A 23,779-nucleotide genomic window follows, 5' to 3' on the forward strand; every position below is an offset into this window, starting at 1 on the left:
TATGATAACTACATAAAATTTAATTAATATATTGTGACCGTGAACAAGTTATAGGGTTTAGGTGTGGCAATGGGTATATGCATGTCTAGGATTGGATCTAGAGAGAGCTTAGTACTTAAGCGGTCTTAATGACTCACCTCCTATTCTCTGGAATCCTACCTGGTGCATAGTATTCGTTCATCTTAGCTCACGGGATTTGCTAATGGGCCAAGCTAATTGAAAACCGTAATAATGAGAAAATTATCCAAATGCCCTTAAGGGCGAAGATGACCAAAATACCCCTATGTGTTGAATGTAATTTTATGGACATGACATGCATATCTGCTGCATACATATGATATTCTGCTTAGGTTGCATATGGGTTGGGAAATAAGGAACGAAGGATGTATATGAGGATCACATGGTTGCTTAATAATTGTGGATCCACCGTTGCCTTTTAAGACCAATGTATAAATGAAGGTAGTTTCGCAACTGGGCTACCATGGATGTGTATCAATTGGGTGGGTCGATATTTATATCCCCACATGATGTGTATCAGGAGACGGAGTTGGTGTGTAGCGGATGGATTATTGGGATGGGATTGCACTGCATTGCATTGCATGTTTGATGTGTGGGGATTATTGAATGCTTGTTACTATCGAGGGTTGTACACACTGAGTTTGCGAAAACTCACCCCCTCTTTTATTTTATTTTCAGGTGATGCTCAGTAGAAGGTTCGATGTTTGGAGGGACTTTAGGTCGCCAGCTAGCAAGACAACTTTGGCTTGTTTTTTTTTTTTAAAAGCATATAAGTTTCTATTTTATCAAGTACTTTTAAGACCGGAATGTAATAAGGCTTCTATTTTGTTATTATTTGGGTTATTATTTTTTTGCATTGTAATTACGAGAAATTGAACATAGACTTCCCAAATCATAGTATGTTTTCGACGTTTCTGCAACTAAATTTCGAAATGACAGGTTTTCATAGGTTTTCATAAAATCATATGTTATAAACAGGTTTTTGTGATTGAAAAGAGAGTTTAATAAGTTTATTAAGGTTTCATATATTTTTTTCAAGGAAGGGTTTTCAATGAAAACAAGGTTTTTGCTAAAACACTTCAATGTGATGCGCCAGATCTGGCCATAACATCTGGGCCGGGTTTGGACCCACGGCCACATCGCACGCTGTGGCCACTTATCGCATCCTGTGTTAAGGAAAATTTTACCCTATTTTCATACGGCCGTATCACACAGCTATTTCTCCTTTCGTGGTGTTAGCATGGCCTAAGGCACGCCCGTGTGCCCGGCCGTGTGGATTAGAAAACCTATGTTTCAATTACTCAGTTAGTAATTAGATGTTAAAAACTAAAATTTTAAAGAGGTTAACATCGTTAGTGCTCGGGTTGCCTCCCAAGAAGTGCTTATTTATAGTCTAAGCTCGACTTACCTTTCTGGTGCATGGTCATGGTGGTGCGAGGAGTTTACACTCCTCATCCCTACTATCAATTTTATCAAGATAAGGTTTAAGATGAGCATTGTTTAACTTAAAAGTGCCAAATTTGGGATAAATTACCTTGATTGTACCATATGGGAAAATACTGAGTACCGTAAGAGGGATTGCTCCGTTAGGTTCAAAAGTGGCAATACGAGGGTCTGCTACATCTAGTAGTACTTTGTCTCCAACCTTAAGTTGATGTGGTGTGACATTGAGCTCGTCATGACGTGGTTTTAGTTTATTGTGTGTCCTCAGTTTATGTGTCTGCCATTCATCTAGTTCGTCAATTTTTAGCCTTCGTTCTTCATAGATAGGTCCTTTGTTAGTGCTTGAACATGGCTCATGTAGGTTCTTCGAACTTGTTTCCTGCAAAGTAGGTTGCATCACTTGGTTAGTTTTAGTAGAATGATTTATTCAACCATCTTCAATTTTTGATGTGTTACTCGTATTACGAGCTTGAAGGGTGATTGTTTCGTCTCCCATAAAAAGTGTGAGTTCACCTGTGCCAACATCAATTATTGTTTTAGCGGTTGCTAAAAAGGGCCTCCCTAAAATTAAAGGAACGTTACTATCCTCATCTATGTCTAGAACAACGAAATCAACTAGGAATATAAATTTGTCAATTTTAACGAGTAAATCTTCAATAATCCCCCTAGGAAATCTCATTGTTTTATCGGCTAATTGAATACTCATCCTAATTTGTTTGGGTTTCCCAAGAACTAGTTGCTTAAACATTTTGTAAGGCATGACATGGATACTAGCCCCTAAATTAGCCAAAGCATTAGTAACATCTATGTAAGAGTATGCCCAAAGATCAGTCACGAGATGGTCGTAATAACATACTTGGTTTATCATGTTTATTAATATAAGGCGTTGCCATTATTATTTCAGTTTCTTTTTTGTGTGCATAAATAAACTGTTTTATAATAATGTCCTGAGAATAATATGATTATTCTTAAAAGATCCTTAGTCAAGTATTATTGTTGGCTAGGACAATAATAATGTATTAAGACTCACATGTAGTTGATTGATGATAAAGAGTTGTCATTGATATGGAGTGTCAGAATCAATGCATGAATATGCGTGTTAGAGAACAACATATTGGACTGACCCGCTATGAGTATGTTTCTTGGATTATTATGTAATTGTCACAATATTACTCATAGTGATTAATATGTATATGATCCTCATACTTGAGATCATCTTTATCCCAACATCGTGAGTTGTATATTTTGATACAGTCAAACAAACATTGTAACTGGTTGTTCTATAAAGACTGATGTTAGATATACCACAATCTATGTTGAGGGATATAGTTGATCAATATAGGATAAGTCCCTCCTACATAATGGGAGTAATATCTCAGGCCACTTGATTGAGTGATGCTAGAAATGCATGGCAATGCTCAAATAAGTTTATATGAGATGTCATACTTATTTGTGTATCATAGTCTACTCAAGGTATCAAGAAACATGGGATGGACTATGCAAGTGTGACTATTCCATGACTTGTGTCAATTCCAAAGATATAGGACTTAAGGATTAATGCATGAAAGGTTAATCATAAAAGGTTATGTCGAATCATGACTTCTTGTAACTTAGGTAGCATTGATTCATTGCTAGATGCCACTCATTGTTTGTAACATTAGATTCGTTCTAATATTACTGCTAACGTTATAAGAACCTATAGGGTCACACCTTATGTTTGAAATGAACAAGGTAAAATATAGTTGGTATATTGCTTGGTTGTCACATGAATTAAACTAATTATAGAATTAATTTAATTGGGCAATCAAATTGTTGAATATACTATATGTACAAGGATGTTGTGTGACATCCCTAAATTGACCCTAGCCGGAAAGTGGTTTCGGGACCACTAAACCGAGTCATAAAAATAATTAACCATCATAATTGATGCTCATTATATGTATACATGCATGTGTGAAAATTTCATGTTTGGATTTTGTTAATTGTAAGTGAATTTTTATCAAATAGGACTTATGTGAGAAAATTTAGAAATGTGCTAGGCAAATGTAAGGTGGCCTATTAATACATGTGGGAAGGTGTTGTCCTTGCATGTCAAATTAGCCAAAATGAAGCAAGATGGCCGGCCATGCTATGGGTGGAAACATGTCTCCAACATGTTAGACTAGTGATGCATGTAGGAAACAATAAAATAAGAAAGTTAGCATTAAAGAAATGGAAAAAAGGAAAATGATGATAACAAAAAAAAAAAAAAAAGAGTGTGGATGCTTTCCCCCCCCCCCTTGCCGTACATGAGAGAAACAAAAGCAAAGAAAGAAAAAAAAAAAAGTTTTGTTGCTCATCCTTGGTGTCTTGGCGAATAGAAGAGGGAAATTGATAAAGGAAGAAAGGAGAAATTTGGTTATGTTTTGTTCTTCTTGTCAAGAACTAAAGGAAGAGAAAAAGGGGAGAAGAAGCTAGGTATTCGGTCTTCTACTTGTTTGATTGAGGTAAGTTTTAAGTAAATTCTTTGAGATTTCATAAAATTTAGTTGATGGATAGGTCTTTGATTGAGCCCATGTGTGTATTTAGATCCTTGTGGTGATTTGGCCATTCGGCTAAGGTAGGAAACTTAGAAGATGATTTCTATTCCTTGTGTTTTGTGAGTAGGGAGCTTAGATTAAAGTTGAATAAGGGGAATATGTGTATTGAGGATTTTGGTAATATGGAAATTCGGCTATGAGAGTGGGCATGTGGTCACTTGCGAATGTGGGTGTTAAGGTTAGTAGGTTGGCCTAATTCTTGCATTAGAAACTCATGAACTTGATTTAAATACTTTAAATTTATGGTAGTTAAATGGAATTGAAAGGATCTATTCGACCATAGTAGCTATTGAGGGTTTAAGTTTGTGATTCGTGTTAAATTTGATGATAGGAAGAAAAATTGGCTTGTGTATGTGTAGTTGCCGAATGTGAATTTGGGTAACCTTTCTTGTAACATTAGCATTTTAAAAGTGGCTAATAGGGATTTTTAATGAAAATTATGCCAAGGCCGAATGTATCATGAAATGAATAAAATGCTACATTGAGCTTATATGTATATTCGCCAAGGAAGCATGATATGAAGCTTGATAAGCTTGAAAGGCGAATGACCGAATTAGCTATAGGTCATGTAAGGGTTAATTTTATGCATACGTGAGTGTGTGGCATTAGTAGTTAATGGTATTCGGCATTATTTAACTAAGAATTTAAAATGAATGTTTGAAAGTTAAATAGGTCACCCAAGTGACCGAATGTGTTAAAAGCAAAATATGGTTGCCGTATGTGTGTGTTTGATTGAGAAGTAAATTTGTTTGATTTAGCTCAAGAACTCAAAGGATCAAAGTTGGACAAGGGAAAGACAAAGTAATTGAATAGCCGTTGAAGGCGATGCGATAACATCCGAGTAAGTCATAAAGCATATATTTGGTATTGATTTAAATGATCATAATATATATGCAATTGTGTTTAATGAATTGATGTGTAAGTGGAAATGTATGTGTATGGAATGATGCCATCGTTGAATGTATAAAGGTAGTAAAATGCATAAAGTATTGGTCTTGGCACTAAGTGTGCGGGTATAAATGGACACGGTGACAAGATTGGCACTAAGTGTCTTGGGTTTAAAATTTGTACAGCACTAAGTGTGCGAATTTGATTATATAGCACTATGTGTGCGAGCTGATTATATAGCACTAAGTGTGCGGACTTATTATATGCTTTTGCATCACTATTGGCACTGAGTGTGCGATATTATCGAGTTGATCACGGACAGCGGATCGGGTAAGTACCTCGAGCTCATGACGAATAGAGAATACGTTCATGCTTGGGGTTGAATTCGGTAAGCCTTAAATCTATGTGATGATTGAAATTGTATGGTTGTGCTGGAAATTGAGTTAATGTGTAAAAATGCTTGATTATCTTGTTGTGTAGAATATGAAATGTGGATGTATGAATTGGTACGAGATTGGACCGAAAGGTTCGAGGTATTATGGTATAGATTCGATATGGACGAGTACCTAGTTTCATTTGTTGTACATGTAGTAGTAATTTTATCAATGGATTGACGAATGCTTATGACTTACTGAGTTGTAAACTCACTCGGTGTTTTCTTGTCACCCATTTTAGGTCTCTGGGACTCGTACTGTTGCGTGCTCGGAACCGTCGTTGAAGTCATCACACCGGCTGAAATCTTGTGGTATTGCTTTTTTTTTGTTGTTGAAGAACATTTGGCATGTATAGGCTATTATATTTTGTCGATTTGTGGGATTGTAAACTTTAAGCCATGTGAAAATGGCCTATGTGGTCGTCGAGTGGGATGCTAGAACCTATAGCCACGAGTCTTAGAAACTCAAATTTTGTTAAGGTGGCCATAATTTGTGTCATGTATGATGGATGATTAAGGCCAAGGAAAAATTCATGAAATTGGCATAGTCTACTGCAGTAACTGTTGCGGACAGCAGCAGTGAGATGAGATTGAAAAATCACTAAAAATAGTAGAAGTAGAATTAAATAGTGAGTAAATTATGGAACTGAACCTTGATGAATCTATTTTTATATGGACGAAACGAAACGACCATATGAGCAGTATACCGGGAATTATTAAAGTTCTCATGAGACAGGGCCAGAACGATTTCTGGGTCCCCTGTCGCGACTTTGAAAATTACCATAAATTATCCAGAAAGAATTAGGAGTCATGCCTTATATTTACAGAGTCCATTTTGAGTCTAGTTTCATTAGAAACAAACGGCACCAGTATTAAAGCCCTGTACAGAAAGATATTCAAGTTGTAACGCGCGGAGGTCAGAGCAGTCGATCCCTGTAACATGGGTGACTTTAACTAATAAACTGTACCAATTGGCCCAACCAAAATTCTAAAATAAATCCATGGATGGATATATGAGTCTAAATTCAGGAAAATTTACGAAACCAGTTTCGAGTTATGGAACTCGAGATATGATTTTTAAGGCGACGGTGACGCAGCTTTCCAGCCTGTCCAGAAATGCCAAATTGGTCGGTACTTTTAGAGGATTTGTCTCGTTAACCCTCGTGTCCGACACGGCGTCGGCCACGAGTTAGGGTGTTACAATTTTATTGGTATCGAGCCATGGTTTAGTCGGTTCTAGGACTACCATAGCGCGTGTGAGTCTAGCTATACATGCCAAATTGTTAGCACTTAATAATGTGATGACTTGACGGTTGGAATTTTTGTTTTGATTAGCAATGGAACCCGGGTAGAGAGACCCTTGGCGGATGACGTTGAAAGTGTAGCGGCTGCTCTGCGCAAGGGACACCGCCCGTTGAGCCTCGATCATCCGCGAATAATCAAAATGAAGGCGAAACAAGCCTTCTTCACCATGATGAATGAGTGGGTCGCATAATATGCCCGAACCAACCCGGCTGTCCAACCATTCCCGAATTTAAATACTCCACCCCAAGAGCCGCAATGCCTCCGATTCTGATCTGTGAGGCTGAGTAAACCACCTGTGGACTTGATTAGAAAGCGTGGGGCGAGGAGTTCAAGGCCATAGTTCTTGATGATGCCGAAAAGGCCGAGTTCGCTCGATAACACCATTAGAGTGTTAGATGGTATCATGCACACCGACGAATGTCTTAAGTGTGCTATATCCTTGTTGCGAGACTCGACTTACTATTGGTGGAGGACTTTAATTTCCATAGTCCCAAATGAGCGAGTTACTTGGGATTTCTTTCAATCCAATTTCGAAAGAAATACATTAGTCAACAGTTCATCGATCGAAGCGTAAGGAATTCTTGGAACTCAAGCAAGGCGGATGGCCAGTATCGAATCTGAACATGAGTTCGTAAGACTTAGTCGGTATGCTCGGAGTGTGTGGCTGATGAGGTTGCGATGTGCAAAAGATTTGAAGAAGGATTGAATGAAGAGTTAAAGTTACTAGTGGGAATTTTGGAGATAAAGGAGTTCGTGACACTAGTCGAGCGAGCTGCAAAGCGGAAGAACTTGGGAAGGAGAAGAAGAAGGCTGAATTTGAAGCAAGAGATTACCGTAAAAGATCGACGAGTAAAGCTCGTTCTCGGCTGTAAAGAGGTTCGGGGAGGACACCGATGAAGTCGAGGACGATTGCGGGAATTTCCATTAGAGCAGACCAGCAGCGGACTCGAGCTACTTGATAGCTAGTGTGGGCAATAATCGTCAAGAGAGACTGAATGCCCCAATGTGGAAGACGACACCTAGGTGAATGTTGGGGTAAGTCATTAATAGGGCTGTTATGGATGCGGTTGAAGGACCACTTCATTAGGGATTGCAGAGCTAGATGAGAAGAATAAGATGCAAGGTGCGAGATCTAGTGGGCGACGACTAGAGGTAGACCCCGAGGGTTTCAGGAGGTAGGGGTGGTAATCGGAGGAGCCACCGTCTGGTACTGATTCGATCCGAGACCGAGCTCTGCTAGAGCATATGCCATCCGCGCACGAGAGGAGGCATCCTCCTGACGTTATCCTTGGTACTTTTACTCTCTTTGATACTAGTGTGATTGCATTGATTGACCCGGCTCTACTCATTCATATGTATGTGAAACTTTAGCATCGATAAGACTCTACTGTTGAGTCTCTTGAGTTCGTAATTCAGTGTCAAACCCTTTGGGTCAATCGTACTCGTTGATAAAGTGTGCAAGAGATGCCCCTAATAATTCGAGAATCTTGTTTTCCGCCGATCGATGCTTTTACCATTTAATGAATTCGATGTTATTCTTGGTATGGATTGGTGACCGTACATGATGCGATGGTGGACTGCAAAGGAAAACCATTGATTTGAGGAGTGCAAATAATGAGGTAGTCCGAGTCGAGTCTCTTGATTTAAAAGGGCGCCGGCGATAATATCTTCTATGACCGCTCGGAGGTATGTGAAAAAGGGTGTGAAACATACCTTGCGTATGTGTTTGGAAGTAAAGAGACGGAAAGGAAACTCGAATCGGTACCGGTGGTTTGTGAGTATTGGATGTTTTTCACGAGGAGTTCTGGGATTGCCACCGGTTCGAGAAGTGGAATTGACATCGAAGTTGTACCGGGTACTACGCCGATTTCAATAGCCCGTGTCGTATGGCATTAACGGAATTAAAGGAATTGAAGGTTCAATTGCAAGAATTGACGGATAGAGGTTTCGCTCGACCGAGTTTTTCTCCATGGGCGCTTTTGTATTGTTTGTGAAGAAGAAGGACGGAACCATGAGGTTGTGCATCGACTATCGTCAACTCAACAAAGTGACGATAAAGAATAAATATCCATTGCCACGAATTGACGATTTGTTTGATCAATTAAAGGGAGCCTCGGTGTTTTCAAAGATAGATTTGAGGTCGGGTACTATCGGTTGAGGTCGAGAATCGGACATACCAAAACCGCTTTTAGAGCGAGGTATGGTCACTCTGAATTCTTGGTGATGCCGTTTGGGCTCACTAATGCCCTACGGTGTTTATGGATTTAATGAATAGAATTTTCAGGCCATACTTGGATCGGTTCGTAGTTGTATTTATCGATGACATTTTGGTCTATTCGAGAGATGGCCGAGCATCTTGAACACACGAGGTTAGTGTTGCAAATCTTACGAGATAAGCGATTATCGTAAAGTTCGATAAAAGTGAATTTTGGTTGAAAGAGGTTAGCTTTTTGGGGCACGTGGTGTCGCATCGGTGTCGAGGTGGACCGAACAAAATTCAGCCATAGTCGATTGGAAACCACCAAGGAATGTTACGAAGTTAGGAGCTTTTGGGGCTTGCGGTTATTACCGACGATTTGTAAAGGTTTCTCGACGATAGCCACGCCAATGACAAAGCTACTCCAAAAGGATGTTAAGTTTGAATGGACGGAGAAATGTCGAGAAAAGTTTCGATCAAGCTGAAAGCTTATTTGGTGAAGCCCCAATTCTAGTGCAACCGAATCGGGCAAAGAGTTTGTCATTTATAGTGGCGCATCCCTACTTGGGTTGGGTTGTGTATTGATGCAAGAAAGGCGAGTTGTGGCCTATCGTCGAGGCAACTAAAGCCACATGAGAAAAATTATCCGACCCATGATCTCGAATTGGCGCCATCGTATTCGCCTTAAAGATATGGCGACATTACTTATTTGGTGAGAAGTGCCATGTGTATTCGGATCACAAAAGTCTCAAATATTTGATGACCCAAAGAGACTTAAATCTGCGACAAAGCGATGGCTCGAGTTGTTAAAGGATTATGAGCTCGTCATTGATTATCACCGGGAAGGGCTAATGTGGTTTGCGGATGCCTTAAGCGGAAATCACTATTTGCTTTATGACGATGAATGTACACTTGTCTATCCTACCCGACAATGTGTTAGTAGCTGAATTGAAAGCCAAACCATTATTGATCGTCAAATTCGTGAAGCTCGAGAAAGTCGACGATGAGTTGGTTGCAAAGCGGGATGAGTGTGTTCGAACAAGGACTCGAATTTCAAATCGATGATGACGATTGTTTGAGGTTCAAAGGTCGTCTGTGTGTCCCAAAGAATTGAACTTATTCCAATAATTTTGAACGAAGCCCATTGTAGCCGAATGGCAATCCACCCGGAGTACGAAGATGTACAATGACACAAGCGCCAATTTTGGTGGCCCGGTATGAAAGCGAGACATTTCGAATTTGTTTCAAGGTGTCGATATGTCAACAAGTGAAAGCGGAACATCAAGTGCCATCGGGATTACTTGACCGATCATGATACCCGAATGGAAATGGGATCGAGTAACAATGGACTTTGTATGCGGGTTACCATTGACTCGAATAAGAAAGACTCGGTTTGGGTCATTGTTGATAGATGACCAAGTCGCTCATTTTATCCTGTCGCACGGATTTTACGCTCGATAAGTTGGCGAATTATCGTCTCCCAAATTGTTCGATTGCATGGGGTACCTATTTCTATCGTGTCGGATAGAGACCCAAGATTTACGTCGCGGTTTTGGAAGAAATTGCAAGAAGCTTTGGGTACCAAAGCGCATTTTAGCTTGCTTTTCACCCCCAAACCGATGGTCAATCCGAACGGATAGTTCAAATACTCGAGGATATGTTAAGATGTTGCATCCTTGAGTTTAGCGGTTCATGGGAACGATATCTGCCTTTGATTGAATTCGCATACAACAATAGCTTTCAATCAAGTATTAAGATGGCGCCTTCGAGGCTTTATACGATCGTGATGCCGTACCCCATTATTCGGACCGAACTTAGTGAAGGAAAAATCTTGAGGTTGATTTGGTTAAGGATGCCGAGCAAAAGTTCGAGTAATTCGTGAAAGTTTGAAAGGCGCCGGATCGCCAAAAGTCGTATCGGATTTGAAAAGAAAAGATATTGAATATCGGGTTGGAGACAAGGTATTTCTCAAAGTCTCACCACGGAAGAAAGTGCTTAGATTTGGCCGTAAGGGCAAATTGAGTCCGAGGTTCATCGGTCCATATGAGATATCCGAGCGAGTCGGTCGATCGCGTATCGTTTGATTTTGCCCCGAGCTCGAAAAGATTCACAATGTTTTCATGTCTCAATGCTTGACGATATAGGTCGATCCATCGCGTAATTGCTCCATCCGAGATTGAGATTCACCTAATTTGAGCTATGAAGAGGAACAGGTTCGCATTATGATGCGTGAAGTAAAAGAGTTACATAATAAGAAAATCCCGTTAGTGAAGGTGTTGTGCCATAAACACGGAATTGAAGAAGCCACTTGGGAACTTGAGGACTCTATGAAAGAAGCGATACGAGCCTATTTACGGTAAGATTTTGGGACGAAAATTTCTTAAGTGGGGAGAGTTGTGACATCCTAAATTGACCCTAGCCAGGAAAGTGGTTTGGGACCACTAAACCGAGTCATAAAATAATTAACCATCATAATTGATGCTCATTATATGTATACATGCATGTGTGAAAATTTCATGTTTGGATTTTGTTAATTGTAAGTGAATTTTTATCAAATAGGACTTATGTGAGAAAATTTAGAAATGTGCTAGGCAAATGTAAGGTGGCCTATTAATACATGTGGGAAGGTGTTGTCCTTGCATGTCAAATTAGCCAAAATGAAGCAAGATGGCGGCCATGCTATGGGTGGAAACATGTCTCCAACATGTTAGACTAGTGATGCATGTAGGAAACAATAAAATAAGAAAGTTAGCATTAAAGAAATGGAAAAAAAGGAAAATGATGATAACAAAAAAAAAAAAAAAAAGAGTGTGGATGCTTCCCCCCTTGCCGTACATGAGAGAAACAAAAGCAAAGAAAGAAAGAAAAAAAAAAGTTTTGTTGCTCATCCTTGGTGTCTTGGCCGAATAGAAGAGGGGAAATTGATAAAGGGAAGAAAGGAGAAATTTGGTTATGTTTTGTTCTTCTTGTCAAGAACTAATGGAAGAGAAAAAGGGGGGAGAAGAAGCTAGGTATTCGGTCTTCTACTTGTTTGATTGAGGTAAGTTTTAAGTAAATTCTTTGAGATTTCATAAAAATTCAGTTGATGGATAGGTCTTTGATTGAGCCCATGTGTGTATTTAGATCCTTGTGGTGATTTGGCCATTCGGCTAAGGTAGGAAACTTAGAAGATGATTTCTATTCCTTGTGTTTTGTGAGTAGGGAGCTTAGATTAAAGTTGAATAAGGGGAATATGTGTATTGAGGATTTTGGTAATATGGAAATTCGGCTATGAGAGTGGGCATGTGGTCACTTGCCGAATGTGGGTGTTAAGGTTAGTAGGTTGGCCTAATTCTTGCATTAGAAACTCATGAACTTGATTTAAATACTTTAAATTTATGGTAGTTAAATGGAATTGAAAGGATCTATTAGACCATAGTAGCTATTGAGGGTTTAAGTTTGTGATTCGTGTTAAATTTGATGATAGGAAGAAAAATTGGCTTGTGTATGTGTAGTTGCGAATGTGAATTTGGGTAACCTTTCTTGTAACATTAGCATTTTAAAAGTGGCTAATAGGGATTTTAATGAAAATTATGCCAAGGCGAATGTATCATGAAATGAATAAAATGCTACATTGTGCTTATATGTATATTGGCCAAGGAAGCATGATATGAAGCTTGATAAGCTTGAAAGGCGAATGACCGAATTAGCTATAGGTCATGTAAGGGTTAATTTTATGCATACGTGAGTGTGTGGCATTAGTAGTTAATGGTATTGGCATTATTTAACTAAGAATTTAAAATGAATGTTTGAAAGTTAAATAGGTCACCCAAGTGACCGAATGTGTTAAAAGCAAAATATGGTTGCCGTATGTGTGTGTTTGATTGAGAAGTAAATTTGTTTGATTTAGCTCAAGAACTCAAAGGATCAAAGTTGGACAAGGGAAAGACAAAGTAATTGAATAGCCGTTGAAGGCGTGCGATAACATCCGAGGTAAGTCATAAAGCATATATTTGGTATTGATTTAAATGATCATAATATATATGCAATTGTGTTTAATGAATTGATGTGTAAGTGGAAATGTATGTGTATGGAATGATGCCATCGTTGAATGTATAAAGGTAGTAAAATGCATAAAGTATTGGTCTTGGCACTAAGTGTGCGGGTATAAATGGACACGGTGACAAGATTGGCACTAAGTGTTGGGTTTAAAATTTGTACAGCACTAAGTGTGCGAATTTGATTATATAGCACTATGTGTGCGAGCTGATTATATAGCACTAAGTGTGCGGACTTATTATATGCTTTTGCATCACTATTGGCACTGAGTGTGCGATATTATCGAGTTGATCACGGACAGCGGATCGGGTAAGTACCTCGAGCTCATGACGAATAGAGAATACGTTCATGCTTGGGGTTGAATTGGTAAGCCTTAAATCTATGTGATGATTGAAATTGTATGGTTGTGCTGGAAATTGAGTTAATGTGTAAAATGCTTGATTATCTTGTTGTGTAGAATATGAAATGTGGATGTATGAATTGGTGCGAGATTGGACCGAAAGGTTCGAGGTATTATGGTATAGATTCGATATGGACGAGTACCTAGTTTCATTTGTTGTACATGTAGTAGTAATTTTATCGATGGATTGACGAATGCTTATGACTTACTGAGTTGTAAACTCACTCGGTGTTTTCTTGTCACCCATTTTAGGTCTCTGGGACTCGTCTTGTTGCGTGCTCGGAACCGTCGTTGAAGTCATCACACCGGCTGAAATCTTGTGGTATTGCTTTTTTTGTCGTTGAAGAACATTTGGCATGTATAGGCTATTATATTTTGTCGATTTGTGGGATTGTAAACTTTAAGCCATGTGAAAATGGCCTATGTGGTCGTCGAGTGGGATGCTAGAACCTATAGCCACGAGTCTTAGAAACTCAAATTTTGTTAAGGTGGCCATAATTTGTGTCATGTATGATGGATGATTAAGGCCAAGGAAAAATTCATGAAATTGGCATAGTCTACTGCAGTAACTGTTGCGGACAGCAGCAGTGAGATGAGATTGAAAAATCACTAAAAATAGTAGAAGTAGAATTAAATAGTGAGTAAATTATGGAACTGAACCTTGATGAATCTATTTTTATATGGACGAAACGAAACGACCATATGAGCAGTATACCGGGAATTATTAAAGTTCTCATGAGACAGGGCCAGAACGATTTCTGGGTCCCCTGTCGCGACTTTGAAAATTTACCATAAATTATCCAGAAAGAATTAGGAGTCATGCCTTATATTTACAGAGTCCATTTTGAGTCTAGTTTCATTAGAAACAAACGGCACCAGTATTAAAGCCCTGTACAGAAAGATATTCAAGTTGTAACGCGCGGAGGTCAGAGCAGTCGATCCCTGTAACATGGGTGACTTTAACTAATAAACTGTACCAATTGGCCCAACCAAAAATTCTAAAAATAAATCCATGGATGGATATATGAGTCTAAATTCAGGGAAAATTTACGAAACCAGTTTCCGAGTTATGGAACTCGAGATATGATTTTTAAGGCGACGGTGACGCAGCTTTCCAGCCTGTCCAGAAATGCCAAATTGGTCGGTACTTTTAGAGGATTTGTCTCGTTAACCCCTCGTGTCCGACACCGGCGTCGGCCACGAGTTAGGGGTGTTACATGTTGTACACATAATCAGAACATAATTTTATTGATATATGAATTTAGTTCGTATATAAGTTTAAATAAATATAGTTCTTGAAATCTTTATTATAATTAATGTAATTATAATTTTTCGGTTAAACATTATTATATTTATTTGAATGATAATTATTATGTTCGGATTAATTTTAATGAATTAAAATTCATTATAAATATATACCAATTAAGAGGGAGTTATATATAGAAAGGGTAAAAACCCTAAAAAGTATATATAAAAACTATCCCGAAAATATTCAATGTGGTCTAGCAGCCATTTAGCAAAATACTCTCTGAAAATAGTTTTCTGGGATTTCCACAGTTCATTGTCAATCGGGTGGACTACGTAAAGGCCGACATTGGAAAAGGTTGCGGCTTGGTTCGATAGTGGTTCAGCATTCCTGTTGCCTAGGCGTCGCTATCTACTCAGATTGAAGTTTTGGTAATTTCGAAACCCTTTTTATCACCCCGATTCGTTCCTTACACATGGATCCTTGGTTTGGATCGCCGGAATGTTTTAATTATTTTATTTTTTCCGCTGCACCTTGGAGGCACCGGCGTTCCAACAATCTAGGCTACCAATTAAACAGGGAATCGTAAAACTCCCTGGATCTTTTAATTTTTTGGCAAGCTTATTATGTAGTATGGTTGAGTAAACTGCATTTAGCTCCACATGCGATGCCTCATCCAACTTCCACTTATTTGTTAAAAGCTCCTTTAAGAATTTGACTGCGTTTGGCATCTGCAAAAGAGCTTCAATAAACGGTAAGTTAATATGTAACTTCTTTAATAATTTAAGGAATTTATTGAATTTTTTGTCTGTGTGGTCTTTCTTTATTGCGTTGGGGTATGGCAGACAAGGTTTGTACTCTTTACTTACGGGTTTCTAGTCATTGTGGTTCATCTCACCTTTACCTTTACTTACCACATTTTCTTGCCTCAATTCTGGTTTAGGTGCAACTAACCCTTCCTAATCTTGAATGGTAATTGCATTGAGTTGCTCTTTTGGGTTAGATTCAGTGTTACTCAGTAGGCTACCTTGTGGTCTTTCAGAAATTAATTGAATGAGTTGACCTATCTGAGTTTCGAGCCCTTGGATCAAAGCTTTTTGATTTTAAAGTGCTGTCTCGGTATTCTGGAAATGAGTTCTTGACACCGAGATGAATTTTGTTAGCATCTCCTCAAGGTTCAGCTTTTTCTCTTGTTGGTAAGGTTGTTGTTGGAAGCCTGGAGGTGGTGGTGGTCTCTGATTCCCTTGGCCTCCCCATGAGAAATTTGGGTGGTTCATCCATCCTGCATTGTAAGTATTACTATAAGGATTATTTTGAGATCGAGGATTATTAACCATGTAATTTAGCTGCTCGTCCTCCATGTTGTGGCCATAGGGTGGGTATTCTGAATTGCTGGATCCACCTTCATTTGCTTTGCCCTGCATTACTGGGTGAACCTGTGAAGAACCAAGAAAATTGTCAATTTTTCTATTCAAAAGTTCTACCTGATTAGAGAGCATGGTGATGGAATCGACGTTAAAAACGCCGGCTGTTTTCGTTGGTTTTATCCTTATGACTTGCCACTGATAATTATTCAGTGACATCTCTTCTATAAATTCATAAGCATCGTCAGGTGTCTTATTATTGATAGTTCCACCAGCGGCTGCATCAATCATCTGTTGAGTCGAAGGATTCAAGCCATTGTAAAATGTTTGAACCTGTAGCCAAAGTGGTAACCCATGGTGAGGGCACCTTCACAAAAGCTCCTTGTATCTCTCCCATTCATCATAGAGTGTTTCTAGATCCATCTGCATAAAAGAGGAGATATCATTACGTAATTTGGTTGTTTTAGTCGGCGAAAAATATTTTAATAAAAACATTTCGATCATTTGTTCCCAAGTAGTGATTGACCCTCGAGGTAACGAGTTCAACCACTGTTTAGCTTTGTTCCTCAATGAAAAAGGAATAACTGAAGGCTAATAGCATCATCAGAAACACCATTGATTTTAAAAGTGCCGCAAAATTCTAAGAAATTCGCCAAATGAGCATTGGGATCCTCGTTCTGCAAACCATCAAACTGAACAAACTGTTGGATCATTTGAATGGTGTTAGGTTTCAGTGCAAAATTATTTGCAGCAACAGCAGACCTAACTATGCTCGATTCAGTTCCTGTTAAAGAAGGTTTAGCATAATCATACATAGTATGTGGAGCAGGATTCTGATTAGCAACAATTGCAGGAGGTAGCGGATTTTCTTGGATTTTAGCCATCTCCTCGGTTGTGGTTGAAATATCGTCTTCTTGCTCTTCCTCTCTGAATCTTAAGCTTCACCTTATTTCTCTTCGGTTTCTGCGAACTGTGCGATCGATCTCACTATCAAACAGTAATGGTCCCGAGGGGTTTCTTCTAGTCATACACTATAAAAACCTGCCAAGAACGAATAAAAGAAAAAGTAGAAAAGAAAATAAAAATTTAAATTGCAAATAAAGTAAAATGGCTAAAGTAATAAAAATCGAATGTTCCCAATATCTTAGTTCCCCAGCAACGATGCCAAAAACTTGATACGTGATATTCGCGACAAGTTTTAAAGATTTATAATTAATCGTTCTTGAAACTAACTATTATCACGATGAAGGCAAGTGTACCTATCGAACAGTAGTATAGCTTTAGCAAGACTGAATTGTCGAACCCAAAGGAACCAAGAGTACTAGTAATTACTTCCTTTTTATTATCTAGCCTAAAAATTAAGGGGTTTGTTAAGGATGCACAGAGAGAAATTGGGGAAAAAGCTTTTGGAAAAACTAGATTGATTTAAAATAATACACAAGGAAAAATCCACCTAGACTTCACTTGTTATTTGACTCTGAATTAGACGATTTATTCATTTGACTTGGTCCGTAGAAATCCCTAAGTTATACTATTATCTCTCTTTTGACTAATAACGTCTAACCCTAGGTTGATTGATTGAAATCTCTTTCTATTTAATGCCCTAGTGTTGCATTAACTCGATCTATGGATCCCCTTATTAGGTTTCACCCTAATCCGGCAAAATCTTATCACCCTATCTCTAGGCATGCAATCAACTCCGTTTAATTATGACAAATTTACTCTTAGACAGGGTCTTTTCGTCCTCTGAATAAGAGCATTAACTTGAATCAATATCCTGGAATATTAAAACAAGAATTAAGAACAAGTCAAATATTTATCATACAACTCAGATAATAATAACAAGATATGTCTTAGATTTCATCCCCTTAGGTATTTAGGGAGTTTAATTCATACTTGTCAAAGAAAACATCTAGAAAGAATAAAGATAACAAAACATAAAGAAAACCCAAAACCCCTAAATGGAAATTGAAGGGAGATCTTCAGTCTTGTTGATAAATCCGGCTTCTGAGATGGATCAATCGACTTCACTTGAGTAATTCCTTGCCTTCTACTTCGTGTGTGTGCTCTAAGTGCCTCTTCAAGTATTTAAATAGGCTTTAGAATGCCTAAGAGCCCTCAAAAGTGGCCTTTTCCAAATAGGACTATACTTGGGCTCGACGGGAACACCTCCTGTAACACCCCGAACCCGAGACCGTTGCCGGTGTCGGACACGAGGGGTTAACAAGCCAAAACCACTTATGGCACCGACCAATTTGACATTCCCAGGCAAGCTGGAAAACTGCATCACTGTCGCCTTAAAAAGCATATCTCGAGTTTCACAACTCGGAAACTTATTCTGTAAATTTTCCCTGAATTTAGACTCATATATCCATCCATGGATTTGTTTCTAGAATTTTTGGTCAGGCCAATTGGTACAGTTTATTAGTTAAAGTCACCCATGTTACAGGGGTCGACTACACTAACCTTCGCGTGTTACAACTTGAATATCTCTCTGTACAGGGTTTCAATACTGATGCCATTTATTTCCAATGAAACTAGACTCAAAAAGGAATCTGCACATATAAGGCATAACTTCTAATTCATTCTGGATAATTTATGGTGAATTTTCAAAGTCGCGACAGGGGACCCAGAAACCGTTCTGGCCCTGTCTCACGAGAACTTTAATATCTCTCGGTATACTGTTCATATGATCGTTTTGTTACTTTCATATGAAAATAGACTCGTCAAGGTTCGATCAAATAATTTATTCACTATTTAACACCATTCCTACAAATTTTGGTGATTTTCCACATCCACGTCACTGCAGCTGGCAGCATCTGTTTTTAAGGTAGGCTTTACCTATATTGTAGTTCCCATGAACCAACTATAGTCTAGTCATACTTAGGTCCACATATGATCATATTTAGCCATTCCAATGGCTGATCATGTGACCAACTCTCTCATTCCAAACCATAATCACATCATGAAACCAAATATAATTACAAACCACGAATGGTCTAATTCCATACTCCACTATTACGAACCATTTTCGCATGGCCGTACACATATACATCACAAGTACTTAAAAACAACCGAGGGTAGTCCTATACATGCCATATCCAAAACTCAACTAAAGGAGTACCAAAAAGGGCTTTGATAGTGTGGTTGACTTCAACTTCTATGATCCCGAATCCGATCGCTAACGAGCAAAATCTATAAGCAGAGAAACAAAGAAAGCGGAGTAAGCAATTTATGCTTAGTAAGTTTGAGCCATAATATACACACAACCAAAGCATAGCATTCAAGTAGCTAAACAATAATTCATATGCACAATTTCTCAAAGACATGCTTACTTCACAATCCCAACTCTTATATTCATACACAAATAACGGCCTAGTTAATGCCGATAGCTCATTTATCATTAGAGCGAATATTAAATGCGCATTTACTCATAGAGTGCAAAGCACACACAAAACATACCTTGTTGTTGGGAATTTCACAAGTGCATTAACTGAAAATTTTCCAGCAGCTTATAAATTTCAAATCACATACCTTGAGTTTATCCGGATATAGCTACTCGTTCAAAACACCTTGGGACATAGCCGGTTATGGTAACCCGACAAATGCCTTGGGACTTAACCGGATATCACAACTCGACAATTGCCTTGGGCTTAGCCGGATATCATAGCTCGCACAATTGCCTTGAAGCTTAGCCCGGATATCTGGTCGCACAATTGCCTTGGGCTTAGCCGGATATCTGGTCGCACATTCATTCACATCTTTGTTTCAATTTCATAACAAACTTTTATGCACATTTTACTTAATCAAAATATCATTTCGGCTCAATGGCCATATACAAGGGCAGAATTTCGATTGCTTATTACTTCATTCAATCGAATCAAAATCTAAGTTTCGATACTCGAAAACTTACCTCGGATGTTGTCGAGCGATTCCGATGGCTATTCGACTACTTTTCCTTCCCTTTATCGGATTTGGTCCCCTTTGCTCTTGAGCTTAACGAATACAAGTAGAAGTATTCAATATTTCTATCAATAATGTTTACTAGTAAATCACATTCGCATCTCATATCATCTCACTTTATTATAATTTATCATTCAACCTTTGAACCAAAACGCCATTATATGGCCACATATACATACATCCATATATTTAAGCTCAAGAATTTTAACATAACATCAAGTGCTCAAATTACTCATGTGGCCGATTACACATGGTCATAAATACACAAAATCAAAAATAATTTCAAGGTTTTTCACACTATACATGCACTAGGCTGAATGTACATGCAAATTTCACAACATTCTTCAACAAATTTCTTCTTTAAACAAACATATTTATCACTTTCTTCATAATCAAAATATCATGTGCAAACATATATACACATATAGGTGCATGGCTGAATCTCAAGGTGTTCATAACCCTCTAAAACACAAATTTTTACCAATCAAGTAACAAGCATAAATCATGCTCATGAATGCATCATGGCCGAATACATCACGATCATACCCCATTGAACTTTGGTCATGGTTAAACAAAGAACTCAATGTCTTACTCAAGATTGCTACAAAGAAATTTCAAGAGTAGTCAATCCATCATTGCATGCATCATTAGCAAGCTTCACATTTAGCATGCAATGGCTTTAACACAATATCAACCTTGGCCAAATACCATTTTTCATGGCATAGCAAGGATTTGAACCATGGCTAACATGCACATCAAGTTAGTAACCAAAACAAGCATGAATCTCATGACACAACCTCATACATACCTTAATCTTGATACAAGTTTAGCCAAATCTCCTTCTAGATCTCTTCTAAACAAAGAAAATGAAGCAAAATCTCTTCTTCCTCTTAGGAATTTCGGCCAAAGGAAGGAGGGAAAAGATGAACAATTTTTTGTTTTTCTTTCTTAGTCTTTGCTCAAAGAAAGGATGAATGACAACTTTTTTTCTTTCTTTCTCTCTAGCTACTGGCACTATGGGGGCATCCATGCTCATTTTTTCTTTTCTTTTTTTCATTTCTTAATTCTTTCTACATAATGCACTAACTAAACATGTTGGAAACATGTCCCTTGCCCATAATCTAGACATGGTCCACTCATCCAAAATAAATGGAGTATTTGACATGCAACTCCATTTATTTTGCTTCATTCCTTTATTAACCTCTTAAAATTAGCTACATATTTTTAAATCCTTTCACATGAGTCCTTTTTCTTTCAATTCACAATCAAATTAACTAAATCAAAGAATTCAAAATTCACACATGCATTTTCCCATATTCTAGACAATAAATATTACGTTCGAGCATGTCGGTGACTCGGTTTAGCGGTCCCGAAACCATTTCCCGACTAGGGCCAATTTTGGGATATCACACCTCCGTGTGACACACCCATGTAAAATTGCTCCAACCCGTGGTCAAGGCTGTTGAATAGGCTCGAGCGTATAGTCTACCCGTGTAAGTCGTGCTTCGATCCTACCAAATGGACACGACCGTGTGACATGCCAGTGTGAAGAAGTCCAGGCCGTGTTGATTTCCCATGTGGGTCCATTTTCTCCATTTTCGGCCCGTTTCTCGCTCTTTTTACTCTTCTATGCTCACCTAAGTATAAAACATGAAATTAAAGAATTAGAAGACCGAGTTCACCAAACCTAAGGAGAAATCATCCATAAATGTGTTAAGCATGGGATAAAAATATGTATAAATTACGGTTTATCAGACTACCCCAGGGGACACATGGCTGTGTAACAAGAACGTATGCCACACACAGCTGAGACACACGCCCTTGTCTCTGCCTGTGTAGAGAAAAATAGGCTACTTGAAAAGCCATTTTTCCAACCTATATACATAAGCTTTTAATACCACATTTAATAACCCAATATACAACCAAAACTTTTCCAAAACAAGCATCACTCATACTTCAATATCATTAATCATTTCCATACATAATTTCTACTCAAACATACTAATTCCATGTAACTAATTCATACCTTGAACACATGATTCATATCACATTTATAACCATTTCAACCACAAAACTAACTCACCAAAAAAATTTACATCACATATCATATACCAAAATCAAACCGTAAGTTCAACCATAATTAAGCCTTATCTCATGGCATCATATACCCATCTTAAAACATACCATATTAATTCTAGTCTATACATGCCATACTTTGATATATATATTTTCAAAAGGTACCAAAATAATATTTGATAGTGTGGTGATGATCCTTGACAATCCCCAAGCTTCTAGTAGCTTCGATTTCTATAACACAATGCAAACACACACAAAGTAAGCTTTCAAAAACTTAGTAAGCCATATACAAATAAACTTATCATTTGAAGCATATAAGCATCATAAAATACATATACTCCATAGCCAAATACTATCACAACCCACATAGTTCATATACATTTCACATATTCCCAATTCATTTGCACATATAGCATATTTTCTCATATTTATATCACATATCATCACTTGCACTTATACTTACTGCTCATTAACAAAATTTGAACACGTCTCCACGTACTTGAATCGGTTAATTATTCATTCAATCACGTATTTCTTAGAATGCCCGTTGAACCGTACGGAATTAAATAGGATATGCGGATAGCTCAGAAAGATCGTACAATGCCAACGTCCCAGACGTGGTCTTACATGTAATCAAATATCGATGCCACTATCCTAGATAGGGTCTTACATGAAATCAAATACGATGCCGATGTCCTAGACATGGTTTTATACGTAAATCTCAAATCGATGCCAACGTCCCAGATGTGGTCTTACATGAAATCACATATCTAAAACCTATGTCATGACATATGTATCCTGACTATTCCTATGGTTCGTACGAGACTTTTCAGACGTCGTTACATTATCAAAACTTTCTCGTATTTCTCATATTCAACACAAATAGCCATTCATCACTAATCATTAACATATAAGCAATAATAATTCAATTCAAACAAATTTATTTGTATATCGACTTACTTCGTACTGGAATGAATAGAAACGAATGGCTAATCAACTACTTTCGTTTACCCCCGATTTAATTTCATTTTCTTTGGTTCTTTATCTAAACACATTCAAATTTGACTTATTAAATCTCACATTCATTCAAATCAATCCATAAACATATAGTTAGGGCATTTTACAAATTAGTCCTCACATTTTCACATTTTAACACTTCAGTCCTTAATCACAAAAATCACAAAATATACAAAATTTCTATATACACATGCTTAGCCAAATTTTCCCTTAGCTCATATAAGCCCATGTAATGCCCCGTACCCGAGACCGTTGCCGGAGTCGAACACGAGGTGTTAACGGACTTAATTCATTTACTTACACAGTTCATTTCGAAATTTCCAGGCAAGCTGGCTAACTGCATCACAGCCACTTTAAAAATCATATCTCGAGTTCCAAAACTCGGAAACTGATTCCGTAAATTTTTCCTGAATCTAGACTCATATATCCATCTAAAAATTTGTTTCTAGAATTTTTGGTCAGGCCAATTAGTACAGTTTATTAGTTAAAGTCTCCCCTGTTTCAGGGTTTGACTACTCTAACCTTCATGCATTACGACTTAGATATCTCCCTGTAAAGAGATTCAATACTTATGCTGTTTGTTTCTAATGAAACTAGACTCAAAAAGAAATCTGTACATATAAAGTATGACTTCTAATTGTCTCTGGTTAATTTATGGTGAATTTCCAAAATCAGAACAGGGGATCCAGAAAACGCTCTGGCCCTGTTTCACGAAAACTTAAACATCTCATAAAATACAGCTCATATGGTCATTTCGTTTCTTTCATATGAAAATAGACTCATGAAGATTCGATTACATAATTTATTCACTA

General features: G+C 38.0%; 1 non-coding gene across 1 annotated transcript; it reads left to right on the forward strand.

Moving 5' to 3' along the window:
- The first annotated feature begins 16,260 nt into the window (after nucleotides 1-16,260).
- On the forward strand, nucleotides 16,261-16,367 carry LOC128292489 (small nucleolar RNA R71). The gene has a single exon (XR_008282474.1). It is a non-coding gene; the product is annotated as a small nucleolar RNA R71 (small nucleolar RNA).
- Nucleotides 16,368-23,779: the final 7,412 nt, after the last annotated feature.

The sequence above is a fragment of the Gossypium arboreum genome, chromosome 4, assembly GCF_025698485.1.
Source record: "Gossypium arboreum isolate Shixiya-1 chromosome 4, ASM2569848v2, whole genome shotgun sequence".
NCBI classification, from domain to species: Eukaryota; Viridiplantae; Streptophyta; class Magnoliopsida; order Malvales; family Malvaceae; genus Gossypium; species Gossypium arboreum.